Source organism: Triturus cristatus, chromosome 7, assembly GCF_964204655.1.
Source record: "Triturus cristatus chromosome 7, aTriCri1.1, whole genome shotgun sequence".
Taxonomy (NCBI): Eukaryota; Metazoa; Chordata; class Amphibia; order Caudata; family Salamandridae; genus Triturus; species Triturus cristatus.
The window spans coordinates 1,189,983,751-1,189,995,912 of NC_140590.1; the positions used below are offsets into that span (position 1 = coordinate 1,189,983,751).

The 12,162-nt window shown below is 44.6% G+C and overlaps 1 non-coding gene across 1 annotated transcript; it reads right to left on the bottom strand.

The window, feature by feature from the left end:
- Window positions 1–7,736: 7,736 nt before the first annotated feature.
- On the bottom strand, window positions 7,737–8,037 carry LOC146811434 (Nuclear RNase P). Its single transcript, XR_014967315.1, has one exon.
- Between the last annotated feature and the right edge of the window lie 4,125 nt (window positions 8,038–12,162).

The following is a 12,162-nucleotide window of genomic DNA, read 5'->3' on the forward strand; positions in this document are numbered from 1 at the left end:
TAGGGCCTCATGTAGGTAGCCAAATACCGGTCGGTAACGGCCGATTTTCGGTAAATATGCCGTTACCGACCGGTATTCAGACAAGTGAGATGTAGGAGTCCAAAAACCACTTTTCGGTAAATATGAGGCGGTAAATACCGATTCATATTTACCGAATTCCAAAATACCGAATCAGATTTACCGAATACATAATTAACGAATCGGTAAACATGAAGTGGTAAATATGAAGTGGTAAAAATTAAAATGACATGTAGGAGCACTCGGTAATTAAGAAATCCAGGAAAATCGGTAAATAAGAGTCGGTAATTAACACGGATTGAAAGCAGGTGGTAACCATCAACAATGCATATAAGCAATCCCAAAATGCAACAGCGTGGACAACATGGCCGCTATGTACGTCATTGCAAGGCGCCTACGTCTACAGGCAGCAGGACTGAGGGTGTGGCGACGGGAGGAACAAATCTACAGACAGCGCATCACACTATTCCAGCTGACTGATGCAGAGATACATGAGAGGTACAGGCTAGACCCCGAAACCATCATGGACTTAATCAGGGACCTACAGCCACTCCTGGACCATCCAATAAGAAGGGCGCACGCCATACCCCCACATGTGCAGGTGCTCTGCAGCCTACATCTGTTGGCATCCGGCAGTTATCAGGTGGTGATAGCTGCGGTGGGTGGGGTATCCCAGAGTTGCCTGTCACGTTTCTTCAGGAAGTTCCTGGATGCCATGATGCAGAGAATGCACCACTACATAAGCTTCCCAAACACACAGGCTGCACTGCAGAAAACAAAAACTGACTTTTATCACATGGCACAGTTCCCCCATGTCATCGGCTGTATTGATGGTACACACATCCCAATCTGTCCACCAGCTGATACAGAGCACATCTACAGGAACAGGAAGTCCACCCACTCCATCAATGTGCAGGTGATCTGTGATGCAGGGAACATCATCACAGATATTGTTGCAAAGTTTCCTGGGAGCACCCACGACTCTTACATCTTCCAGAATAGTGGGATCTACACACGACTGAGTGCCGGAGAATTCGGAGAGGGATACCTGCTAGGTAAGTAACAGTGACGCCCCTTGAAACCTGCAAATCATAGTGTATAGAGGCATGTAACTGATGGTTCCCTTTTACTCATCCAGGCGACAGTGCATATGCATGCCGGTCATTCATCCTCACTCCCTACCTACACCCAGCAACCCAGAGTGAGAGACGATACAACGTGGCACACAAAACAACACGCAATGTGGTGGAGCGCACGTTTGGACTACTGAAGAGCAGGTTCCGCTGCCTGCACAAGAGCGGAGGCGCACGCCAGTACAAACCCATCACCTGCTGCAAGATTATTGCCACTTGTGCAATGCTGCACAACCTTGCCACGAAAAAAGGTACAGATGTGGAACTAACATATTTTGAGGACAACGAGGATGAGTCAGGCCAGCCAGAGGGCAACGCAGCTAGAGTGCCAACTGCAATCGATGGGAGAGAGAGACGGGCAGAGATCACATGCAACTATTTCTGAGTAAGTAAGGGGACACAGCGAGTTGTGAGAAGTCCTGACGTAGTTTTAATGTGGCACCACGCCATGAACACATGAACAGGCCAATCTGGCAATATACCATCTATACAAGGAGTATGTCCAGGGTTACGTCACCCAATGGGAAGTGGCTAAGCAGGGCTACATCAATGTTTGCGCATACGCGCTGCAGTGGTGGATTGCACGGCCTGTGCATCCTCACTAGAGCCAACCCCAAGCCGCCTGCTGCTCCTGCGTGCTTCTGGGACGAGGGGTGTGATGCTGCTGCTGGTGTCGATGCTCTCCGCAGCATCCCCTGCAGTAGTTGTCGACGCCTGACTAGTCAATAGCACCCCTAGTGCACTTGTCACCTGCACCATCCCCCGAGACAGGTCGCTGCAGCACTGTGTTAGGCCCTCCTGCATCGTCACAGAGCGCCGGCACAGTAGAGAAGTCGCAGTTGCCAGACGGTTGAGTGCCCTGCTGGTAGTGTCCCTTCTCTGGCGTTCCCGGCGCCGTGCTTCGATGTCAGCATCTAATTTGCTGCACAACTGCTGGATTGACTGGGACATGTCCCGAATGCCCGCAGCCATGCCGCTAATGTTATTGTCCATGTTGACTAATGTTGTCTTCATCACCCGCATGTGCCTCTGGACTGACATGACTGCCTTTGATTGCAGGCGCTGTTGCTTCAACATTTGGCCCTCGAGCCCCAAGAAGACACCATGGCCGTCAGTGGGTGCTGGTGGACTCTGGACACGCGACCTGCGGCGCCCTCTTGCTTCCGTCTGTGCTGCCTGTGAGGTGTGGGGCACAGTGGCATGGCTCCCTTCCTGGGGCCCGGTGCGGTCTTCTGGGCCCATGCTGTCGTCTGACGAGGTGTCTAAGGCTCGTAGCCTGGCTGCTGGACGCCTCCTCATTCTCACACCTGCAAGCGGAGATGTGGCCGGTGATTCGAACATGAGTGGCGATGCTGGCTCTGGTGGTGGTGATGCTGGCTCTCGGTGAGGTGATGCTGGCTCTGTGTGCGGCGAGGCTGGCTGTGTTGGTGGTGCGGCTGCCAGTGGGCCTGCTCCCTGGTCTGAACTTGTGCTGGCTAGAGGTGATATTTGTGGCCGGTGTGCCGTCTCTCCTGCAGCATGCCCTGTCCTGCATGATGTCACATCTGTGGACAGAAATACAACATTGGCTCAGTGTCCCCGAAGGGCTGCATTGCAAGCGTCACAATAAATCATTTCACATTCCAATATGTCCTCTGTCTCCTTGTGCCTCGAGTGCGTGACATGCCTTGTTGCCCTGTAACATTTACGTCATGGTTAGTGTTGCCCTGACTACATCTCCCGGAATGCATTGCCTGTCTGCACTGACACGTGTGGACTGCAGTGTGATTCTCGTTTCACAATGGGGGATGTGGGATAGGGGTAGGGGGGGCTACATTGCTGTGCTTTCGTCTTACCTTGGTGTGTTGCGGCTCTGGCAGAGCTGTCGGCGTCCCCAAGACCCACGACGTTCTCTTGCTCGATTGTGGCCGCCACCAGCTCCTCCAGTTCGGTGAGGGCAGGTGCCCTGTTGGTTCCACCTCCGGTCTGGCTGGCCTCCTTCTGGATGTCGCCCATCTTCCTCTTGGTTACAATCCTCAGGTCATACCAGCGCTTTTTGAGGACCTCAATGTCCCTGTGGGTCACTCCCACAGCATTGACCTGCGCCTGGATGGCCAGCCATATGTTGCGCTTTTCAGCCTCAGGCACTTGCAGGGATTGCCTTCCAAACAGCTTCTGGTGCTGCTTCACCACCTCCTCCACCAGCACCTGGAGTTCCTTGGGGCTAAATTTCAGCTTCCTCCTCCTTTCCCATCCGTCTTTCTGTGTTCTCTGGCTGGACATGCTGTTCGTTTACCCGCTCGCACATGCAACGGCTCCCTGCCTCTCCTCTGCACTCCAAGCCTCTCCAGGGTCGGCTAATTATGTACACCTGCCTGGGTGTGGCCACTTCGGCTAATTATGTACACCTGCCTGGGTGTGGGCACTTCCTGGTTGGGTGGGCTGTCGTTGCACTGGATTCGCTGTTTCGTCAAGTCATATGATTTGATTTACCGAATCCGTACATACCGATTCGGTATTTTCCGATTCGGTAAATACCACCTCGGTATTTTCCGATTCGGTAAATACCACCTCGGTATTTTCCGATTCGGTAAATACCACCTCGGTATTTACCGATTCGGTGAATTCCGATTCGTGATTACCGAATGTTACCGAATCGGTAACTGTTACCGAATTTTTACCTACATATAACTTACCGATTCTAATTTACCGATTCGGTACGGCTCGGTATTTAAGAACTGGTAAAATTTATTTACCTACATGAGGCCCTTAGGGCCTCATGTAGGTAGCCAAATACTGGTCGGTAACGGCCGATATTCGGTAAATATGCCGTTACCGACGGGTATGCAGACAAGTGAGATGTAGGAGTCCAAAAACCACTTTTCGGTAAATATGAGGCGGTAAATACCGATTCATATATACCGAATTCCAAAATACCGATTCAGAGTTACCGAATACATAATTAACGAATCGGTAAATATGAAGTGGTAAATATGAAGTGGTAAAAATTAAAATGACATGTAGGAGCACTCGGTAATTAAGAAATCCAAGAAAATCGGTAAATAAGAGTCGGTAATTAACACGGATTGAAAGCAGGTGGTAACCATCAACAGTGCAGATAAGCAATCCCAAAATGCAACAGCGTGGACAACATGCCCGCTATGTACGTCATTGCAAGGCGCCTACATCTACAGGCAGCAGGACTGAGGGTTTGGCGACGGGAGGAACGCATCTACAGACAGCGCATCACACTATTCCAGCTGACTGATGCAGAGATACATGAGAGGTACAGGCTACACCCCGAAACCATCATGGACTTAATCAGGGACCTGCACCCACTCCTGGACCAGCCAATAAGAAGGGCGCACGCCATACCCCCACATGTGCAGGTGCTCTGCAGCCCACATCTGTTGGCATCCGGCAGTTATCAGGTGGTGACAGCTGCGGTGGGTGGTGTATCCCAGAGTTGCCTGTCCCGTTCCTTCAGGAATTTCCTGGATGCCATGATGCAGAGAATGCACCACTACATCAGCTTCCACAACACACAGGCTGCACTGCAGTAAACAAAAACAGACATTTCTCACATGGCACAGTTCCCCCATTTCATTGGCTGCATTGATGGTACACACATCCCAATCTGTCCACCAGCTGACACAGAGCACATCTACAGGATCAGGAAGTCCACCCACTCCATCAATGTGCATACCGAATTGAATGATTTTGTGAATGGTCCTGTGGGTGGCAGAACCAAAAGGTGGGCGTATGCTATTTACAACGAAGTCTGCAAGTTGTCGCACAGTGAGGCGGCTTCCAGATTGAGAGCTATTGACCAAGCAAACATGGAGAAGGCTTTAGCCGTTATAGATAATAGCTTTAGCACTCTCTCTTCTAGGATTCATACATGAGACAATAGGCACATGCAAGTACACGGCGCATGCAATGTACAAGCCCCGAATTTGGCGTGCGTCCTACGAGGTATCCCAGTGCCTGTGATTACACCTTCTTTCACTCTGCTTGCAAACGGTATTTATTTAATTTTGAATAATGAAGCTTGCTGCGGGATGTGAGTGGGAATCCCGTACATAACTGTCTCGCATAAAGTTGTCTGCTGCAATACTGTTCTTTTTCCACCCCCGCATGGGCGGCTGGATGTTTCCATCTGGCCTTCGATTCCAACCTTGAAAGCAGAGTTCAACAAGTTGAGCAGAATAGAGTGCCATTGTCCCACAAAGAGGTGCCTTTGACTTCCTCTCGTGAAACATTTGTCCTTCACGTTGCTAATACGCGCACTGAGGTACAGGCGCCTCTGAATACTGACCTCCCCCTGCATTTCGGCTCTTTGATCCAAACTATTTTCAATGCCTCGTCCACGACCGGCCTGGCTCATTTTTTTAAACATGTGTGCTCGGGTCTTGTGACCTCTTTCCAAACTATTTTTGGTGTAATTCCGGCATTTGTTCATTCACTGTTCTCGAGCATCTTTGGAGGTGTCCCGCTGCTCCTGGCGCTAGTGGCAGGTGTGCTGCTTTTCCTTTTCATACTCCGGAATGGCTGCTCCTTCTGAGCCACACGAGCACCTGTCCCGTCTGCATCTTCTTCGTGATAGGATGCTTGACTTCTATGGTACTTTGCCATTGGCGACTTTGAGCCTGGCTTATGGATTATCCTTCAGGTATTCCTACTTCACCTGCGTACAACCTGTATTACACTGCCTGGATTGTCCCTTTGAATGGCCTCTGGATTTGTGCTTGACCAACATGGTGTCTCCGGTGCCGGATTTCGATCGACTGATGAGGCCCTTAGTGTCTCACGAGTTGTCCTGTTCTGGTGTCCGGATCATGGCGTGTGGTGCGGCGCATGGTATCCTGGGTAATTGGGACATCTCAGCGGCAGCCTACGACTTCTTGTCCATGAGCTATTTGGAGGAACATTCCGGGTACCCTCTGATTGTGCTAGAGGCTCCGTTGGTTGGAGAACACGTATGTTCCTTTTCTTTACTGAATTGGATGGCTGAGACTTTTAGTGGCCCTGCAAACGATTTTTTGTTGGAAGCCGTGGCCACATATGCTGCCTATACATTCATGGATTAACTGGATTGTCGTCCATTGCGCCTGTGCTACTGGACAGCACCCTGGCGCAACATTTATTCCTTTTATTTCTCTTTTTTCTCTTCCTGATGGTCGGCTTGAGTTTTTTACTATACTTGCATTGTGTTCTTTGGAATTTTATGCTGCAATTAATTGGACTTTAGGACTTTGGCGCTGCATTGGTTACGCCTTGTTCTGCTCTGACGAAACTGAACTCTGCGTTCTCTCTTTTCTTGCCTATTAAATATTGCTTCGCTCAAGGGGGCGTGTAGTGAGTTCTCCCTGAATACGTACATACATTGTTCAGTTAGCATAACCACGTTGAATGTTATGTAGCCATCTTTTTGTCTTTGCACACGACACTGCGTTTACATGTTCTTTCTTGAATAAACTGCTGACTCGAGACTTCCTTCAGACGAGTGCATTCTGTTGTTCCCATCCCAAGCTCTGCGCAGCGACCTTGGTCTGTACATGCTGTGACACACAGTCTGGAATTTTACACAATGCATGTTTTCCACTCTAGGTTGTTCGACCCACTATTTAGCCATGACACACGCGCAGCTGCAAATACCTGAAAGTTGGTGCTTTTCATATCACAGACATCATGTTTATTATTCACACCGAAGACGAGCCTTCCTGCGAGACGGCTCCTGATGCTCCTGTGATGTGATTTCACTGAGCTGATTTTTGAGGTATGGGGTCCCCTATTCAAGCCTAAGAGACCTTCTATTATGACATAATTATGATATTAGCTACTTAGTTAAGGGAAGGTGGTAGTATCCTCTGTATTTTCCGAATCGCTAAATACCACCTCGGTATTTTCCGATTCGCTAAATACCACCTCGGTATTTACCGATTCGGTGAATTCCGATTCGTGATTACCGAATGTTACCGAATCGGTAACTGTTACCGAATTTTTACCTACATATAACTTAACGATTCTAATTTACCGATTCGGTACGGCTCGGTATTTAAGAAACGGTAAAATTTATTTACCTACATGAGGCCCTTAATGAGGTAAATCCCAATGTTATCCTATGAGAGATTTAGGCCTTGTATTAGTGAAAAACGAATTTAGGAGTTTTTTAATACCAGTACAGGTAAAACTTAAATGTGCAAGTCCTGCTTTTCAAATACGTTGCAGCCTTCCCTCTGGGCTGTCCAGGGCCTACACTAGGGGTGTCTTAAAAGTATTAAAAAGGCAGGTTGAGGCCTGGTAATAGGCCTGCTAGTAGCATTTAATTTACAGGCCCTGACATATGTAGTGCACTTTACTAGGGACTTATAAGTAAACTAAATATGCCAATTGGGTATAAGTCAATATTAGGATACACTTTAGCACTGGTTAGCAGTGGTAAAGTGCTCAGAGTCCTAAGGCCAGCAAAAACGAGGTCAGCAAGGCAAAAAGTCAAGGGGAAAACCACTCTAGGGCTGACAGAGCTAACAGAGATCTACACAGTGTTTCTGGTTGATGGTTAAAATGCTAATGTAATTTAGTGTGTAATTCATTTTTTGATTAATTAAAATAAATTAGTAATTTGATTGGGCAATGAGACACAATCTCAACTCTAACATTGCCATGCCAACCACAAACCATTTCCAGTGCCAGAAGGGCTGAATCAGCTGGTTTGAGAACAATAACCATACCCTGGAGAAACCTCTTTTTCAACACTTGCCAGCATCAAGATTCTGGTTGCTTGTTTTCCATGCTCAGAAAATCCTCGTTAAGAAGTTGGCCAGCTCTTGTACCAGGCCTTCCCTATAGTGAGGAAATGAAATATGTATTCAGCCTGTGACTTCTAGGTAGAGATTCCTCTGATCCAAAATTCAAGTTTATCAATGCAGTTTATATATTTTTGCTTCAAGCAATATGTCTTGTGATAAATTCTTGATGTGTTTTGGGGCACATTGAAAGAAGAGCTACATCAATCACTTAATCAAAGAAACTTTATTCGATCCATTTAAAAATACAGCTTCTAAAAGTACAAAAAAAGTAAAAAAACATTTGTGTTTAAATCAATTTGCAGAAATCCTAATTTGATTTTAACACCAAACATGCTACAAAGACGAATAAGATTAAGAATACATTTCATAAATACTAATTACAGATATCCGTGTTACAGTTGTATTAGTAAAACTAATAACCAATTCATCAAGATTCACAAGGCATATACTGAACGGTTTTCCTTCTCCTCAGACTTGACAATAAAAAGGTAGCTACTGAAAAACATAAAATTTGGATCCGAAAGATTCTTTAAGAAGTATGATGCAGGACTACATTGGTTAAAATTCATTTTCTTTAACATTAGACATAAAAATCTGGTTCGTTCATTTTTATAAAACCCACAGGAAAAAACATATGAAGATCATACTGCTCTGATCCACATTGACAGGGCAAGGTAGCAAGTCAGCATGTCTAAACCTGTCTAAACCTCTTCGCAGGGAAACCCAGCATGAAGGGGATTAGATTCAGCCGAAATCTAATCAGGATAAATCTGTGCTGCGAATATCTTATATGCTCTAAGTATGAGAAACCCCCAGATGGTATTTTCGGAAAGGTTTGGTACAACATCACAGTAACCTTGGAGTAATTTACATTTTGGCACTCGTGTCAATTTTGCTAAGAATATAGACCTCAATTTTCCCTTTGTTATCGTATTACACAAACTAGGGTTAAGAAAAAGATTTCCCAATCCTACTGACATCAATGAAGATCTCACATACCCAAGCCAGGGAATTTTAGGAGTTTATCCAGGTCTATACAATTTTTAATTATGACCTGGGTCAGGTTCACTGTGTCCCTGCACCAGATCAAGTGCCACAAAAGTACTGGGGCAATCTTAATATTGTCGATCAAATATGGGATTTTTAATTCAAGATGGTAGCTGTGATTTGGATATGAAATACAGCTACATCACAGTAACTTCGAATGGAGGATATATACTATTTGATAGTGTTTTTAATAAGTGCTTGGATGATTTTTTTCTAAGTTGTTAACAGGTTTGAAGGGGCATACAGTTATTTATTTGATTTTCTCTTTATTTTAAGGAAACTATCAGCTATATATTTGAATTTATGAAAACCATTAGGAAGACAGACACTCTAAATCTTAGTGTTTCTTTAAAGTGTATATGTTGAACCTTCACTCACCTAAAGTCCAGATTATTCAACTTGAGAGACTTGAAGAGAAATTTCAACTTCCCTTTAGAATTTACTCCTGTTCTAACTGAATTTATAAAGACAGTGGAACAGAAGCAAAAGACCAAGGGAAGGGGAAATAGGGGCAAAATAATAAACAGAAAGAAACACTCCAAATTCTTGCTTCAGTAACAGGTGCTCTGGAATATATGGACTGTGTCTCTAATCATAAAACAGAAAAAAGAAAATATTAGCTTAGGACTTAGACCTGGTATTTCTGTTATTTTGTAAACATAACATCAATAAGAAATTATACCTTTCTATTTTGGTCTTGTCTCCGCCAGAATATTATTCAACAAGTTATAGCTGCTTTAATGCAATTACTTTCGGTAAAGAAATAAACACACTTGAATAACTGTTACCTATCACTTATTAACTAGAATGTCTTTCTTTTCTTTTACAGGTTCATCTAGTTGTAAAAAACATCCACTAGATGGCGTCCTATGCAAGGTAAGTGTTAATTGGTTGCTTAGAATGGTATTAATTCCACATGTTCGTGGCAAATCACCAACTCCTAGAAAGGCACAAGCAAGCAGTGTTTCACTTATAATCTGAAAATCAACTGTTCTTGAATTCTTAGAAAAAACGAGGTGCCAAATAGTCTTTCTTTTTCCAAAATAACATGTGCCAAAAACGTCTTATTCGTATTCAACTTTCCTTGCCTTTTTGTACATTCTCGTAATGAGGCGGAAATACAATGTACTGTATTTCAAAGGTTATCGAAGTTTAAATATGTAGGAACTTACTTGTTCTATGTGCGCGCTTTTAAAAAGACCTTACTTTCTTTTTGCAGGACTCAAGCTTCTTTTGAAAGTGGACCAGAAAAGCCCCAAGCAAAGATTTCTTTGAAGACGGGGAAGAATTCTGGAGTCGTCGGGCCAGAAAGCCAACTGGAGCATCAGCGCTGCTATGGTTACCGCTCTACAATGCAAGGAAGGCTCGTCGAAGAAAGAATGCTGGATCCAGGTGAGGAAGGATTGTCAAAGAGCATAAGCGCTTGCTGCTGCTCTTTCGGGACTTAAATAGCTACCAGGAGGGTGGGGTTTCTTGATTGTTTTAGAGGAAAACGTGCTGAAAACGTGCTGCTCATGTGTTGCAACTGCCTTTGACAACACGTGCAAGCTTAGAACGGAACTCTGCTGCACATGTTTGAAATGTCTTTGAGACAACGTGTTCTAATTATGCAAGGAGCTCAAACACTTACAATTCCTACAAAAAAGCATTGGCAATATAAAGAGACTGGTACATACCTAATCCTGAAAGCAAACAAACATTGGCAAAATACAAAAAACAAACAAACATTGACAGGGTACAAAAGGCATTTCTTTATAAAGTAACAAAAGGAATTACTTGAAACCAGATGTTCCTGATTCTAAGTGAGGTTGAACATGGTTCTTTGTACATACCCTAACAGTATATCACGTCCTTCGTACCTTGTGATCACCCCTGGTGACTCTGGGGCCTTTGTGTTCTTCGGGGAGTTATGACCTCAGTGCTCTCTTGGAAGCAGTGACCTTTACATAAAAGTACACTTCAGCTCTACCTTGGATGCCTTCATAATAGAATGATCCAGAGATCAGTTTAGCTTCTCATTACTTCTTCTCTACCTACTGTGAATATCCACCTCACAACTTAAGACTCAGCAGAAATGCTGCCTGGCTTCAGAGATTGTATTCTTAATTAATCACACATAGTTACACTCAGGAGAATCACCACTAGTAATAGGTTGATCTGGAGATCTGTTTAGCATCCCATTACTACTTCTTGTCTAACTACTGTGCCTTTATTGCTATACCCGACAACCTAAGACACAGTAGAAATGGCGTCTGGATTCAGAAATGCCATTCTTAAGCAGCCACACATCGTTAGACTCAGGAGAATCACCACTTGCTCTCATTATTTCTTACTTCAGTCCAGCTCCCAGCAATGCACCCAAAAGCTTAACTTGGCTTGGATGTTCTTTCACGCTTCCTCACGTCACCAGAGCTACATCAGCTGGAGAATTTCCTAGCTCTTTCCTGTCTGTATTTATTTGATTTGCTTGTAAAATCCCTCCTTTATCTGCTGTTCACATAGGTCTTCTTACTTCTCCTTTGGACCACTTCTCGTCACCCTCCTCCTGGAATTTTGTTACTTTTGTACATTGGTACCTCCTTCCCTTATGCTTTGGATACTTTTCCGGGATGTATATCTATTCCTTTGGGTTTTGCATTACAAATGCTGTACAAGAAGGAAATACAGAAATTCTATCTCCAATCTCATTTAGGACTTCTACCTTCCTCATGAATTATTCCATCTCTTAAATATTTAAAGTCTTCATTAGCTGCATCCTGCCACCTTTTCAAACCAGTTCATATTGAGAACCCGATACCCACCTTACCAAATTGTATTGTGCCTTCGATTCTCCAACAGCTCAGCTTACTTCAGACCTGGTTGTTGGTCTATGACTTCTAGTTCTTCTGAAACCTTCAATGTTTGGCTGGATATGTACTTATATACAGTCTTTTCGATATTGGTGCCTGCCATGGTATACAAATGTTTATGAATGAAATAAAGGGAAACTTATAATGAAAGTCAGAGAAAATACAATATTTGTTTAGTCAAATGCCTAACAGAAATGGAAACAGTAGCCCGAATAGTCAGTTACATCAAGTATTTTGTGGTAGATGCCAATAATGTGCTTCAATAACTAATAGACAATTAAAACATCCATTTTGCTTTAGTTGTAAGAAGGGAAGAGCAGAAGG